At 41.9% G+C, this 13,779-nt stretch overlaps 1 long non-coding RNA gene across 1 annotated transcript in view; it reads right to left on the bottom strand.

Annotated features, from left to right (window-relative positions):
- LOC148188328 (uncharacterized) overlaps window positions 1-12,449 on the bottom strand; it is a 64,352-nt gene extending 51,903 nt beyond the window's left edge. Inside the window, exons 1-2 of the long non-coding RNA XR_015778065.1 lie at window positions 12,311-12,449; window positions 11,247-11,324 (exon numbers count right to left, since the gene is read on the bottom strand). This is a non-coding gene — a long non-coding RNA (uncharacterized LOC148188328). The remainder of the gene's footprint in view (window positions 1-11,246; window positions 11,325-12,310) is intronic.
- Between the last annotated feature and the right edge of the window lie 1,330 nt (window positions 12,450-13,779).

Genomic DNA, 13,779 nt, shown 5'->3' with positions numbered 1-13,779 from the left:
GTTATTAGTGACAGTTATGGTGCTGAGATAGTTTAGTGTCCATGTCAAAAGAGAAAGCCATGATGTGTTTGAAGACGACATGAAGTCTGCGTGTGTCGTTATAAGTTTCTGACCGTGTCACTTTGTGTGATGGCGAGCGATATGTGAGATTAGGAATAGGACATAAAGTCAGTCGTGGACTAGACGACATGTAATTTTGGAAGGACTTAGCTGTGTTTTTTCTTGTATTCTCAAATAAACCTTGTTCAGGTTTTTCCTGCCTTACGTGAGCTCTTGGATTTCACTAAAACAAACTCAAACAAAAGTCAAAATAGAGACACCTTACAGACTTAGTGGACAAGAAATTTTTGTATTTTTCTATGATTTTAGGGTGTTTTTATGAAGGCCTACAGGACCTTTCGTGAATTAAAACAGCCACTACAAAAGGTGAAAAATGACTTAATGATTGACACAATTACAGGAATACATCGTCCACACGGAAAGCGCACGCTCACTTGAGAACACGGCCAGACGGAGCCTGTCGTGTGTGCATGAAACAACTTCAGGTAATAACGCTGCCGGCGACGAGTCCCACAAACAACTGCACTACTTTCGTGAAGGAGTGCAGAGTTCACTTCACATGTGGATGTGTATTTTTTTTCTGCACCTCACCATGTGCCTCTCCTGCCTAAACCTAATTGTCATGACAACATTATTTGCATTATAGCGTAAACAGCTGACGCTGGAGGTCACTGTCAGAGCGGCACCATGTGACGAGTTGGGATGAGAACGTGTTGAACATTTGTACGTGATTTTGTAGCAGATACGCTCAAACTTACTGTGGTTAACGTGTGGCTAAGTGTAGTCCCTCAAACCACAAAAAAAAGACCATGTCTCAGCTGAAAATACTCGGTTTTGGTGGCACAATCATTTCTCACCAATGACACGCTCACAAACACATGCATGTACTAAAATGTGCAACTACTAAAAGTAAATGAACAGGATCAAAATAACCAAATATATCTTTTTTTTACCATCAATTGTTGACTCTGTTTCCGTCGCTGCTGCCCCGAAACGTCACGAAGGCCGTTCATGTGCTCATAACTCGTAAATACAATATTTCCGAGGAGCACGTGAAGGCAGCAGTAGAAGCAGGAGTTCGGTGTTTGCTTCAAGTCTGAATGTGATGTTTTTTTCTCCACCTCACCATGTGCCTCCTTCTTCTAATCCTAAACCTCTATGCAGCATGTGCTTTTTTTCAGTGTCCTGGTGTTGGTTGCCATGTGCATTTGTACCTTCACATCACCACGTGCAGCATCATCCCACCATGTGCGTGTAACATCACGGTGGCGTAAGGAGCAGACGCAGACGGATACTTACAACATTAGACGCATAAGTCTGCAATATGTGACGACTTGGGATAAGAACGTTGGTAATTTCTGCCTGTGAAAACAGGAGACTGCATTTCTGTCAGACTGAGCTGTTACTCTGCATAATACTGGAATAACGACGCCGTGTGCGCGCAGCTGATGTTTCAGTGATCTCAGATGTCAGCTTTAAATGTCAAGACTGTGGCGTCTCTCCCTCAGAATCAAACCGGCCATTTTTCTGCCAACAACTCAAAAAACACACAGTGAGGCCTCTGCCGTACGGGTCACTTTGCACACCGACACGAGTTTGGAGCAGCGTGCTCTCTGTGTCGAGAGCTTTCCTCCATCACACACCGTGTTCTCACTATCACTGTCAGTGTGTCCGCAGCCTCCGGCAGCTCTGCAGCTCTGCAGACGCCACTGTGTTTCTGTCTGACCAGCTAATTGCAGTTAATTGCGTTCACCTGCTGGCCTCGGCGTGAATCAGACCCTAATTACAGGGTTCCAGTAAAAAGCAGCAGGACTCCGCAGACTCACGACCACGACGGAGAACCTGCACGTTTTCACACTCAGCCCCGTCGGACAATTTTAGCTTTATTTCATGGATCCAGTCTTTTTCTGTATGTGAAAACTAATGGTGAGTTTGGCATTAACCCCTTAGGGCCTGCATTAACATTACACACCCTCTTATTGCTCGGCACACAAAATGCACTTTTCAAAATCGAGCTTAACAATATTATACCTTTCATAGTTAAATCAGAGCATAATTGTCTTACAAGGTTCACTTCCTGTTACCAATAGGTGGCGCAGTGAGTGTGATAGGTAATTGACATGTTGATGTCTTCAGGGCTGCACCCCGATCACACCTGTGAAATTTGGGGCCAATTGGTCAATTCAAAGTAAAGTTACAATAACTTCCTGTTTGGACCTGCAGTCGGTGGTCAGGCCCTAAAAAAAAAGTAAAAGAATGATTTTTTAAAATTTATTACACACAACATGATTTTTAATAGTTCCATGACTTTTCCAGGTTTTCCATGACCATGGGAACCCTGGATGCAGGATTTGTCCTAAAATAGACGCCGATGGAGCTGAAGCACAAATTACTCATTTATTAAAGCCCGTTGCCTCGACTCCTCTCTCCTCGTGTTTTTTCCTCATCTCACATCAGTACAGGCAGCTGAGGCCCACTGTGGGAAAATGAACCAAAAAATGAAATTAAATCACTTCTACCCAAAATAACTCATTGAAAACATCACAAGTTTATCTGAAATCCAGATTTTTTTTCTGTAAAACTGTCGTGGCCTAATCTCTAATTAACAGCTGACATGTAGTTAACAGAAGTATTTTTGGAGCAGCCAGGGGCCACAGCGGGGCCCTGTGGGGCCTCTGCAGTGAGGCCCTGTTCCTCGGATTCAATTTATTTGATCCCATAAGGTTAGTTGTTGTACACCTTAATCCACATGCACGCCTCCTCCCTCTTTCATTCAGGAGCTCTGATTGGATTACACCACAGCTCAGCCGTGTGTGTGTGTGTGTGTGTGTGTGTGTGTGAGAGAGAGAGTGCAAAGAGGGGCATATGGAGGAAAGGAGGGAGGGCGTCCACAGAATGATATGTGAGTGTGTGTGAGCTGCATTCAGCTCCTTTCACACACACATCCTTCATTTCCTCAAGCAGCGACGTTTGATACCGCCGTCTTTATCGGGTCATGTGACCTCATGGGAGCAACACATTAAAAGCCAAAAAATATTTTCCTTTGAAATGTCACAGATGGATGAAGTAATCTGATACTGGCGTGTTTTAGGCTCCAGATTTTTTTTAAAAAGCTGGTGTCTTTCAAAATAAATATTTTGTTTTTCATAAGAGCAAAAATGTATTTTGATTACAGCACATTTATTAATTAATGCCTCTAAAATTATCTGTGTTTGTATGTCAACAGCTGCACTTCAGTTCCTTTGAGTTTGCAGAGAAAAACGCTCCGACCCGATTCAGCTCTGAGCCCTAACCAATGTTTTTTTTTAATTTAACTGCTTATACACTTCTAATTATCCTGTTGAAAATGTAAAAAGTAATGTAACCAATTACTTCTTCAAACTAATGTAAATTATTACATTAACACATCTAAAAAAAATGGCAATAAAGCTAAAAAATGCCAGAAATGGCTCTGCTGAAAGGAGGACTTTCCTGCAAAGCGACACAATGAAAGTTTTATTCTACATCCAAACTTTTAAAGAAAATTATATATTCCGATGTGACGCCTCTGCAATCACCAATTTTTCTCATTTACTCATTTACTTACTAATTAAATTATGAGTTACTCTGGAAAAACTTGATACTGGCACTAAGTAGTTTGTGTCCCAGTCAAAAAAAACAAACAAAAACCAACAAAAAAACTCTTGTCTCCCTGAGCCGCCCTCATCAGTGACAGCCAATCAGGTAACGACAGTGTATTTGTCCCGAGCCTCTGCATCATTTCTCACTGTTGTGAAATTAAAGCACTACTGCGTGAGTGTATTAGCAAAAAAAATAATAACAGCAAAGAAGAGTAAAAAAGTTACAAGAAAATCACCCCAAAATAAAGAGTGGAAACCAATGCTGAAAATAAAAAGTATATATGTATGAATTAATTTTAAATACTGTATTACATTTTTCCTGCAATATAATTTTAAATATAAAATTATTCTCATTGTAAATGAGATACTAATGTCAATTGGAGTTTGTGGGACATTTCTTGCCAAGCTGGTCATTGTCTTTTTTGCAATGTCTTCGCTAGAAACTAAACCATTCTGCTCAGGTTAGAAAGGGTTAAACAGCTCATGAAAGGCCTCTGAATGCAGCACACCAACACTGATGTCGAATCAGGTTTCAAAGAGTGAAAAGATGCACTACTCTAAATGACTTTGCTTTTGTTTTTTTATAAATAATTATGAGCGCGGTGCCCTTTTTGTGGTCCCCTCAAAATCTCTGCATGGTGCTGACTAGACACCAATATATTTGTTTGTTTGTTTTTTTCAATTTTTGACTATTTTTTGACATTTCATCATCTCAAGTCTGAGCTGCAGGACAAATTGCAAACACCAGGATGAAGGGAAAGTTGCATGCAATGATCAGATGTATTTCTCAGATAAAAGGGAATATTTTTTTAAAAAGCTGCAGTATCAGTTATATCTCCACTATGAAATCATTGCCTCTGCGTTAGAGTTCACACCGCAGCAGAGGCGACTCATCGTTTCGGGGTTACACCTTATTCTCATGGCGAGCGAAACGTCTCCTCTCAGCGGTGGAAGTCATGAGTGTGGATTTTAGATTTAAATCTACAAATTAAAGCTGAAATTTGAATTTTTAAAAATCCCTTTTGAAGGCGGCAATAAAACCTTTTGTTAAAAAAATTATTATTGCTGCTTAACATCAAATGGCTCCATCCTGACGCCATGCTGTCGATACACTGTTTCCAAAGTCTCCCCAATCTGATATTTGCCTGTTGCGATTGAACACAAAGCTTCGGTTTCTAAATCAACTTCTCAAGATCTTCACAGACGGAGAGGAGGCGGGAGGTCAGAGACAAAATGAGAGACAAATATTACGTCCCCTTAGTGTTCACATGAGGCAGAAGAGAGAGACTTGTTTTGATGCGTGAAGCTCATAACCGATGGTTTTTATCAGTTTTGTTGTCTGAGTCGAGCTGTTTATACGGTTCGGGAGAGTCCGCAGAGTGTTTGTTGAGCAGAAAGCGCCGGCGTGGCGCGCGCAGCTGAATTGATGCATTTGGTTGCCTAGCGATAAGATAAAACTGAAGAAAAAGGGCGAGTGTGAAGCCCACAGAGCAGCTTCCTCTGTGAGAATATAACTGAATAGGTTGTCAAACACATTGTTCTTTACAAAGCAATAAAATACAAAGTGCTCTGCAGTCTGTGATTTAGTCTGAATGTTAGAAAAGTGCGTCTGTTTATAGATGATGCTGAGAGGCGGCGTGCTTTCACACTGAATGTTCCTTTAACAGCTGATCAGGCTGTGACCTCTGAACTCTGAGGGTACACTACTCTCTGCGTGACTCCGAAAACATAAATCATGAGGTGTGAAATCATCTTTAACACTTTCATATAGACTTTTATAAGCCTCCACCTCCACCTGTAGGCTCTGAACGCTCTGCGTCACAGTGAAGTTACTATTTTCACTCTCAGCTGTGCCGAATTTTGCCCCTGCTTGTGCAGAGTGACGAGATCAGAGCTGAGAAAGCAAATGTCAGCGTCAAATATCAAATATCATTCGTGTTCAGAGTTGTACAGAGTTTTGCCATTTGAGATGAACCGTCTGGTCAGATGGATTTCGTCATATTTCGGTGATGATTGAAGGCAGAAACACGTCCAATACGTCATCCCATCTCTGTTTTAGAGCAAAAAGCGGTAGATGCCAAAATCACAACATGAAGATCTGTGATGACAAGTTGCTGGCTACTAGCAACTGCGCAGGAGTAAAAAGTGCAAAAGAAGGAAATTCTTTTAAATGTCAAAGATGCACAAACTGAAATCATGAATATAAAATACGCCTAATGGACACACGTCAATTTAAAAAAAAAAAAAACAACCTCCCACTCAAAGCAAAAAGGTTTTTACATGAGGTGGTATTTCAGGCGATTGTAAAAAGATATATTTGTCCAAACTGCAGTGGAAACCCTTTTTAGTCTTTTCTAGGTCACATGATGCTATGGTTATGTGCTTGTCTGCAGGAACTGGCTCCCTCATGATGCAGCAGGAGCTACAAGAGCTGTTAGTGCATCACAGAAACCTTCAAAAGATGAGCGGAGCATCAGAAAGTTTTGAATCCACAATTCCTCTGTGAAATCCTGGACTATCAGCTCCCAGAGATCATGTACTACATAACACACTTATCACACAACCATAGCACGCCTACGTGGCCTTGAAATAATGACGGCTAGTGTGGTGGCTGCGATAGAAATAAAGCTGCTAATGTTTTGAACATCCATCACCATGGTTACTTGGATGTTATCGCCATCGAAGAAGTCGCACAACATCAGTCAGTGTAAACACAGTCAGCGCCACGTTGAGTTTTATCCACATTTCCTGAATGTCACTGAAGTTTTGCACAAATCTGTGATGGAAACCTGCCACGTGTTTTAATATAAAGTTGGCTGAAAATCAGACTTTCAAAAAAACACCTTCAAGCAGGCGGCCCACCACGCCAGGCTAACACACGAGTCAAACTGAGTCAAGCTGAGTCAAATCGAGTCAAACTAAGTCAGCACGTGTGTGTGGCAAAGGGCCGAACTGTGAGCTGCTGTGCAAAAAAACCAAAGGACAAGAACATAACTGGAGCCTGAGGTCAAAACCGGGAGGTCACTGCACCTGTTTTCAGCCTGAAATCAACACACACACACACACACGCACGCACGCACACACACACACACACACACACACACACACACACACACACACACACAGGAAAGGTATTTAGTGACATTTCACTGCGGGCGTCATGGCAACCATTTTACTCTGAACCCCAACCATTACCTCCTGACACATCAGGGCTGAGACACAAAGGAAAGAGGACCTCCAAGTGTGTCTTCTGATCATTGTCCCTCCATGAGACCTGACGGGGGACACCGGGACATGTCACGGCTACCGCAAACGGTTGCTGACCTCGGAGAGATAATGGCTGCAGTGAATCAAACCCCGCAGATTAGCACAGGAAGAGGACGTCACTTGACCTCCACACGGCGACTGACCGTCTCCCCGGGGACGAGGACAGCAGAGGACAGAGCATTTTGATGGCCTCCTACAGCCGGCTGCAGGCTCGTCCAGGACAATGAGCAATCAGGAGTGAGTGTTGGTGATTAGGAGACACTCAGGGAGGAGCTGTCCTCTGGTCAACCTGCTCAGCCTTCATGATAACATCAGCAGCCTCCTCACACCACATCCACCTCTCAGACAACATCTTTTTATAAAGCCCGTCGCAATACAGCTCTGTTAAACACGACACACGCTCAAACGCATTTTCAGGGCTCACGCATTCTGCTCGGCTGCCGATATGCTGTCATCAAACCAAATTCTCATTGGTTGGACTTGGGAGTGCCTCATTGGGAGCGCTTTGGAAGTACAGCATTGGGTTTTTTTTTGAGTTGACGAGATTTGATTGCATCTGGTTGCAATGATACGAAATATCAGAGGAAGTAAAAATGTCGGAACGTGGTAGAGTGCCTGCTCCGAATGACTTTTGCAAATTAACAAGAGGCCAGGGGCCAGTCACAGCAGAACCATACATGTTTCAAGGATTTCAGGATCTTTCAAGGCTTGTAGGACATTTCTAGGATTTCAGGAAAATTCTAGGACATTTCTCCATTGACACTTTTTTTAATCAACAAGCTCTATTTTGATGCGGTTTTTTGCACTCTGGCATCTTATGGATACTACAAGTAAAAAAACAATTCCCAGTGTCACTTTATTCTTATTGTGAATTATAAAATGGTTGAGGTGCCATACGGCACCCCATTGGGGGCCAGATTTGGCCCGCGAGCTGTAAGCTGAGTACGAGAGGTTTAGACCATCATGGGATGGTGAAAGTTTGCATTTAAATCTGGACTAAATTAAGCTCTTATAGAGTTAGCTGCTCTTTAAAGCTGCTTCCTCTGACACATGTTCAGTGGCAGAAATCTGGAGCGCTGAGATACATGACTGCATTCAGAAGAAAAGATCATTTCAACGAGAAAAGCAGAGATGATGCAAGGTTGACATTAAATGGATGTCTGGCTGATATTTGCACAAATCTAGTCTTGGCTAGACAGGTCATACATTCATCATGTGTCCAAAAAGTACAAAAAGAGACTAAAGGTACAATTTTAAAAGCAAAATAGTTCAATATTAGCAGACAGTTCTGCAGTCCGTCCTGCAAACCTCTGCACAATCTGAAACCCACAGCTGACGAAACATCCGCCCGCACTACTTTGTCTTTATGATAATTAGATTCTGCATTAAAAACAATCACATATCTGTAGGCAGCAAAAAAAAATCTGAAAACAACTCTGCTGTAATCAAAACCGCTTTAGTGTTGAAAGCAGACGCGGCGATTACCATATGGCAAGAGCAGCGCGCACAAAGACGTTCCCAGGCTTTGATGGTAAAACAGAGGACACCATTGATGCTGCTGTGAACACCATGCACCCGTAATATGCTGCATATGTTTCTCATCCCAACGCAGCTCTATGGGATTAACACACACACACACACACACACACACACACACACACAGAGACACAAACATGCAAAGTCTGCGGCCTCACGGTCTCAGGGTCCCCCTAATCATGTCCCTTCCATGGGTCCCCCTCTCTTCATTAAAACTCAGACATGAAAAGGGGGAGCAGACAGGAGCAGGGAGGCAAAGAAAGGCTGCGGAGACGGAGTCCTCCAGCCTGTCTGGTTACGAGTGTGGGAGCGTGTGTGACGGTGTGTGTTTTTCGGGGGAGGAGGGCGGTGTATGGGAATTGACTTTACCATGAAACGACCTGAGTGAGAGACACCCACCCGCTCCTCCTCTCTCCACCCGGGCGAGGAACGCCGGTCGAGCAGCGAGGGACCCGCCGGGACCCACGGCAGCAATTTGCTGTCTGCGAGTCACAAAGAGGAGGTCAGAGGTCAAATAAGTGCAGTGAGATGGAGGTGCTTTCTCATGGTAATGCCACAAACAAGTCTGCTTCATTCCAGGGCTGTTAGACGTGTATGAAAACGATGCTGGTTAGAGTGAGAGACACCTTTTTAGGAATCCGTGAAAATCAACAGGAAGTGTCGCGCCGGGTTAAGCAAGAAGCAAACAACTGTGAATCACAGCTTCACATCAGCCAATCCTCACAGCAGCAGCTTTTTGGGAGGACAGATCCAAAATATAACACCTCTGCAAATCTGAAAATCTGCTCCTGTGAATCACATTTCTGAATAATAACACGCCCTTCAGCCGTAAACATGATCAGCTGTTTGACCGCGCTGGCTGCAGCTGTGTGCTGCTGCAGCTCTGCGCTGCTGCAGCTGTGCGCTGCTGCAGCTCTGCGCTGCTGCAGCTCTGCGCTGGCTGCAGCTCTGCGCTGGCTGCAGCTCTGCGCTGGCTGCAGCTCTGCGCTGGCTGCACCGCTCTGCACTGCAGCAGCAGAGCTGCTGCAGTGCAGAGCGGTGGCACCCAGCTGGGCGGCGTCACCACCCTCGGGTCAGAGCGTGGCTCAAAGCTAGGCGCTATGCTCAGAGGTCAAATGATTTCAACCCTGACCTCGTGTGTTACTGACCTGTCAAAGCTAAACCAATGAGACAAGAGCTGGCAAACGAGCTGACACACATGTAAGCAGCGGAGGTACAAAGTACGGAGGACAAACTCGTCCTCCTCTCGGAACCAAAACACAACTTTAGAAACAGACTACAAACTGCACGGGAAAAGCGATGCACAGCAAAATGTCAGCAGTCATTTCTGTGGATACGATACGATGCGATATGAATTATGTTATATAATTTACAATTTATGATATGATGTATTATGTGATATGAACTTTGGTTTGATATGATTTATCTTATTTTATTTTATATGGTTTGATTTGATTTGATTTGATATATAATATGATTTGATATGATTTATTTTTATTTCATTTTATATGATATGATATGATACGATTCATGAGTCATGATATATGCTATGATATGAAATTTGAGATATTTGAGATTTGAAAGGATTTATGACTTTATTTTATTTAATAAGATGTATGATTTTATTTTATTTTGATCTGATATGATTTTTCGTCAGAAAAAAAATCTGAACGTTGTCCTGCATCCAAAGATAATCTGTTTTACATAAATACACATAAAAACAAAAATACAAAACCATACTACAAATACTAAAAATTACATCAGAAAATGCAGAAAGTGGATCCAGTGCGACATGTTAATCACTGGCTGCTACATTCAGTGTCTGACTCAGGTGCTGGTAGAAGTCAGGGTGACAGACTGATGAACAAACTAGTTCCTCAACTTGTGCAATCAAACCTGTGGGACTCTTAATCTCCACTGAGATGACAAAATATTCTTTAAATAATGTGTGAGGGGGGTCGGATGTAGTATTACCAGCAAGAGACAACTTTCTTTTAGTATGTGCAGCTTGAAAACTTGACCCAAGTAATCTTTGAGCAGATTCACAGCAGTGACACAAGCATGTGGTCAGAAGGCGCGTTTCCATTACAGCTCAAAATGCACAAATTGAAATTGGGAATATAAAAAACGCCTAACGGAAACACGTCAATTTTGAGAAAACTCCAATTTATCGCAAAAAAGTTTCTATGCTGGCATGAGGTGGTATTTCAGGCCATTGTAAAAAGCCGTATTTGTCCAAAATAAAGTCAAAATTGTGTGACGGTTTGTCAGATTTCAACTTCACAAATCTAAAAATATGATTTCAGTCACAGGAGAGGGAAGATTTTGGAAGATTTTGACATTTCATTTTCATCCATTTTGAATTGAAATTTTTAATTTTCATGCAATCTGTAATGGAAACCCGCCTAAAATGTTTGATTTCAAGAGCCTTCGTTTAATTTTTTATTCAAATTAATTCAAATGCATCGCACACAAAACAGTCCCTTAACTCTGCATCATCTGCATCCTACCTTGCGATAAGTTAAGAGCACATTTCTTATGTAAAGGCAGCTTCACACTAACACATGGCCCTCTGCAGAGGCTGTGGGGCCCTCTGCAGAGGCTGTGGGGCCCTCTGCAGAGGCTGTGGGGCCCTCAGGAGGCGGCTGAGGAGCAGGCCGCTCTGAGAGGCCCCTCCACATACAGACATGAAGCACCATGTGTGCACGCTGCCTGCAGAAAGGAGGCGGCACGGGCCTCAACGTTAAAAAAATATGTACTCACTTTGACTCAAAGTGTGATGTTTCATGGCGTCTCCGGCAGATTAAGGCGGCACTGAGGGAACAGATGCGACGCAGATTTCTAAAGAACAAAAAGAAGCGAAAATCAGTGGAAAAATTACATTTTTAGATATTGTTATTTAGCAGTTATTTAACTATGTTTGTCCCACTGAGACCAACGATCTCTTTCACAAAGGGAGACTTGGCCAAGAAGCAGCAACAGAGTTTCAACAACAAATAAAACTGACATAAAAGCACAAACATTTGAATGTTCAGATTAAATAGTTGCATAAACAGAAAGTCTGGACTCAATAGGATTCACTTGCGTTTTAAACTCATTCAAGTTCTCCATGTGACGAATTTTAGGATCAGATTGCTCCATGCTGGAGGCGCAGAGAACCTAAAACCATTTTTTTTCCCAATTCAGTTCAGACTTTGGACACAACAAAATGCAAAAAGTCCTGCATACAGAGATTATAATTCCCATATTTCATTATTCCAAAGAGAACATAAGTAGAGAGGAATTTGTAAATGCTTTGTAAATCAAAACATTGCCAGTGACCGAGGTGGCGTGTACATAAAGCAAACTCATTCATGGTGAGTTAAGTGATCAACACTTGTGAATTTGGGAGAGAAAGGGGATCACAGCAATGTGTACATGAAAACATAATTAAGTTTTCATGATTTGAGAGAGAAGTACGGACTAGAAAACTAGGATTTTTTTATGGGATTATTTCATGAAGGAAACTCAAAAACCCAAACCCGCTAAATAAACTGCTTGATGTCATGATGTGGACACACAGAGGGACACGACTCAAGGTGGTTTCAGTTCTTTAGCAGAATCTGAGAAACTCTGATTCATTCTCTAAAAAGTGCATCACGACGAAACGGAAAAGGGAACTGAACACTGAAATTACATCAGAGAAAAGGATTCATCTGTGCAAATCTCATTCAAAGACATGAAGGGAGTTATGGCGAAAAAAACCCTGCAGCCATAGGTAAAGATAACATTTAATTTGACATCATTTAGCGAAAATGATCATCAGGAAACAGCTTTACTCAACTCACGCGGTTTGTTTTGAAGCAGTGCAGGTTTTTAGCTTCTTGCTGGTCGGTTTGCTGCACATTATTTGTGGTATTTTAGCTAAAAACCGACAGTTCAGAGCAGCTGCCCGCGCGCGTTTCAACTGTGTCAGGTGATCAGAACAAAACAGCGCGTGCGGTATACGCCGCCGCTTATTCGTGGTGCGTTTAGAGACCGCTCGGAAAAACGAGTTACGACATGTTACATATCAAATGAACGGTTGTAAAAAATATATTAAAAGCAAGACTTGTTTTTTAAATAAAAGCTACAACGTTTTCATAACACACAGCACATGTGCCTTAAAAGACAAGTGTTCATAAGATAAAAACCCAAATAAAGTCATAACCTGCAGCTCTAAAACCATCACACAGCTGATGAGGTGTACTGAGGGGGAGGGGGGCAACAAACAAACAAACAAACAAACTGAGACTTCAGCTGCTAAAATAACCAGCTATAAAATAAAACTGTACCTATAAAATAACCAGCTATGATGACTCCTGATCACATGAGGGTGATACTTGATGACAAACACTCACCTGGAGTCTCTTTATTCCTGCTGTGTGTCCTGGAGCTCACTTTGTGGATTCCCTCCATCTTGCAGCGTTTGAATGACAAACCAACCAACCAAGTGCGCCCAGGTGACTGATAAACCCTCCACCATGACTGCGTTACTGCCCCCTGCTGGCCCGGAGTGCAAACACTAAAAAAAAAAAAAAAAAACACACCTGCAGTCATCCTTCAGTCTGTTTGATTCTGCAGGATTTATAAGGATTTGTCCTCCTTTGTCTCCCTGTCTGCTGTTTGTATCTGAATATAAAATAACTCATCTTCATGTGCTTAACTCCAGCTAATAATTGCTGACATTCTCTTCATCTCTCTGTTTTTGTCTATTTAATAAATAAATATTGGTTTTATCCTAATTTTTTTTTTACTTATTTGTTGTTTTTATCTCATATAATCCAACTTGTGGGAGATTAAGTTTTTTTTAAGTGCATGTGAAGCTAAAGACAAATTTCCACATGTGGAGAAAAAAATCTCCATTCTGTCTTAAATACTGCAACATAGCAACATGATTGTTCAGGGAATTAACCCTTTGAAACCTGAGTAAATTGTCTTGATGTCTTTCAAAAACATGGGAGGAAGGTGACAAGCAACGTAACAAAGAATGGCCCCAAAATTAACAAGAAATTTGTAAAAAAGTTACAAATAAATACAAGAAAATAAGCTAAAAAAACCCCACACATTTTATACCCATCTCTCTATATATGATCATCATAAAAAAAATAAACAAATAAATAAAACTGTATTTCCATCACTGTTAAACTTCACCTATTTCTGTCTATTTGCGGCCTTTTCTTATTTCATATGGCCTTAATCAGAAATTCTTATTTTCTGAAATCTATTATTTCCACAGGATCCCCCAGTTATGGGCTCATGTGTATGCTGCTGCTGT

Source organism: Plectropomus leopardus, chromosome 11, assembly GCF_026936395.1.
Source record: "Plectropomus leopardus strain MGB_pleo_1.0 chromosome 11, ASM2693639v1, whole genome shotgun sequence".
NCBI lineage: Eukaryota > Metazoa > Chordata > Actinopteri > Perciformes > Serranidae > Plectropomus > Plectropomus leopardus.
The sequence above is the reverse complement of the archived record's forward strand: the minus strand, read 5'-3'. Positions and strand labels throughout refer to the sequence as shown.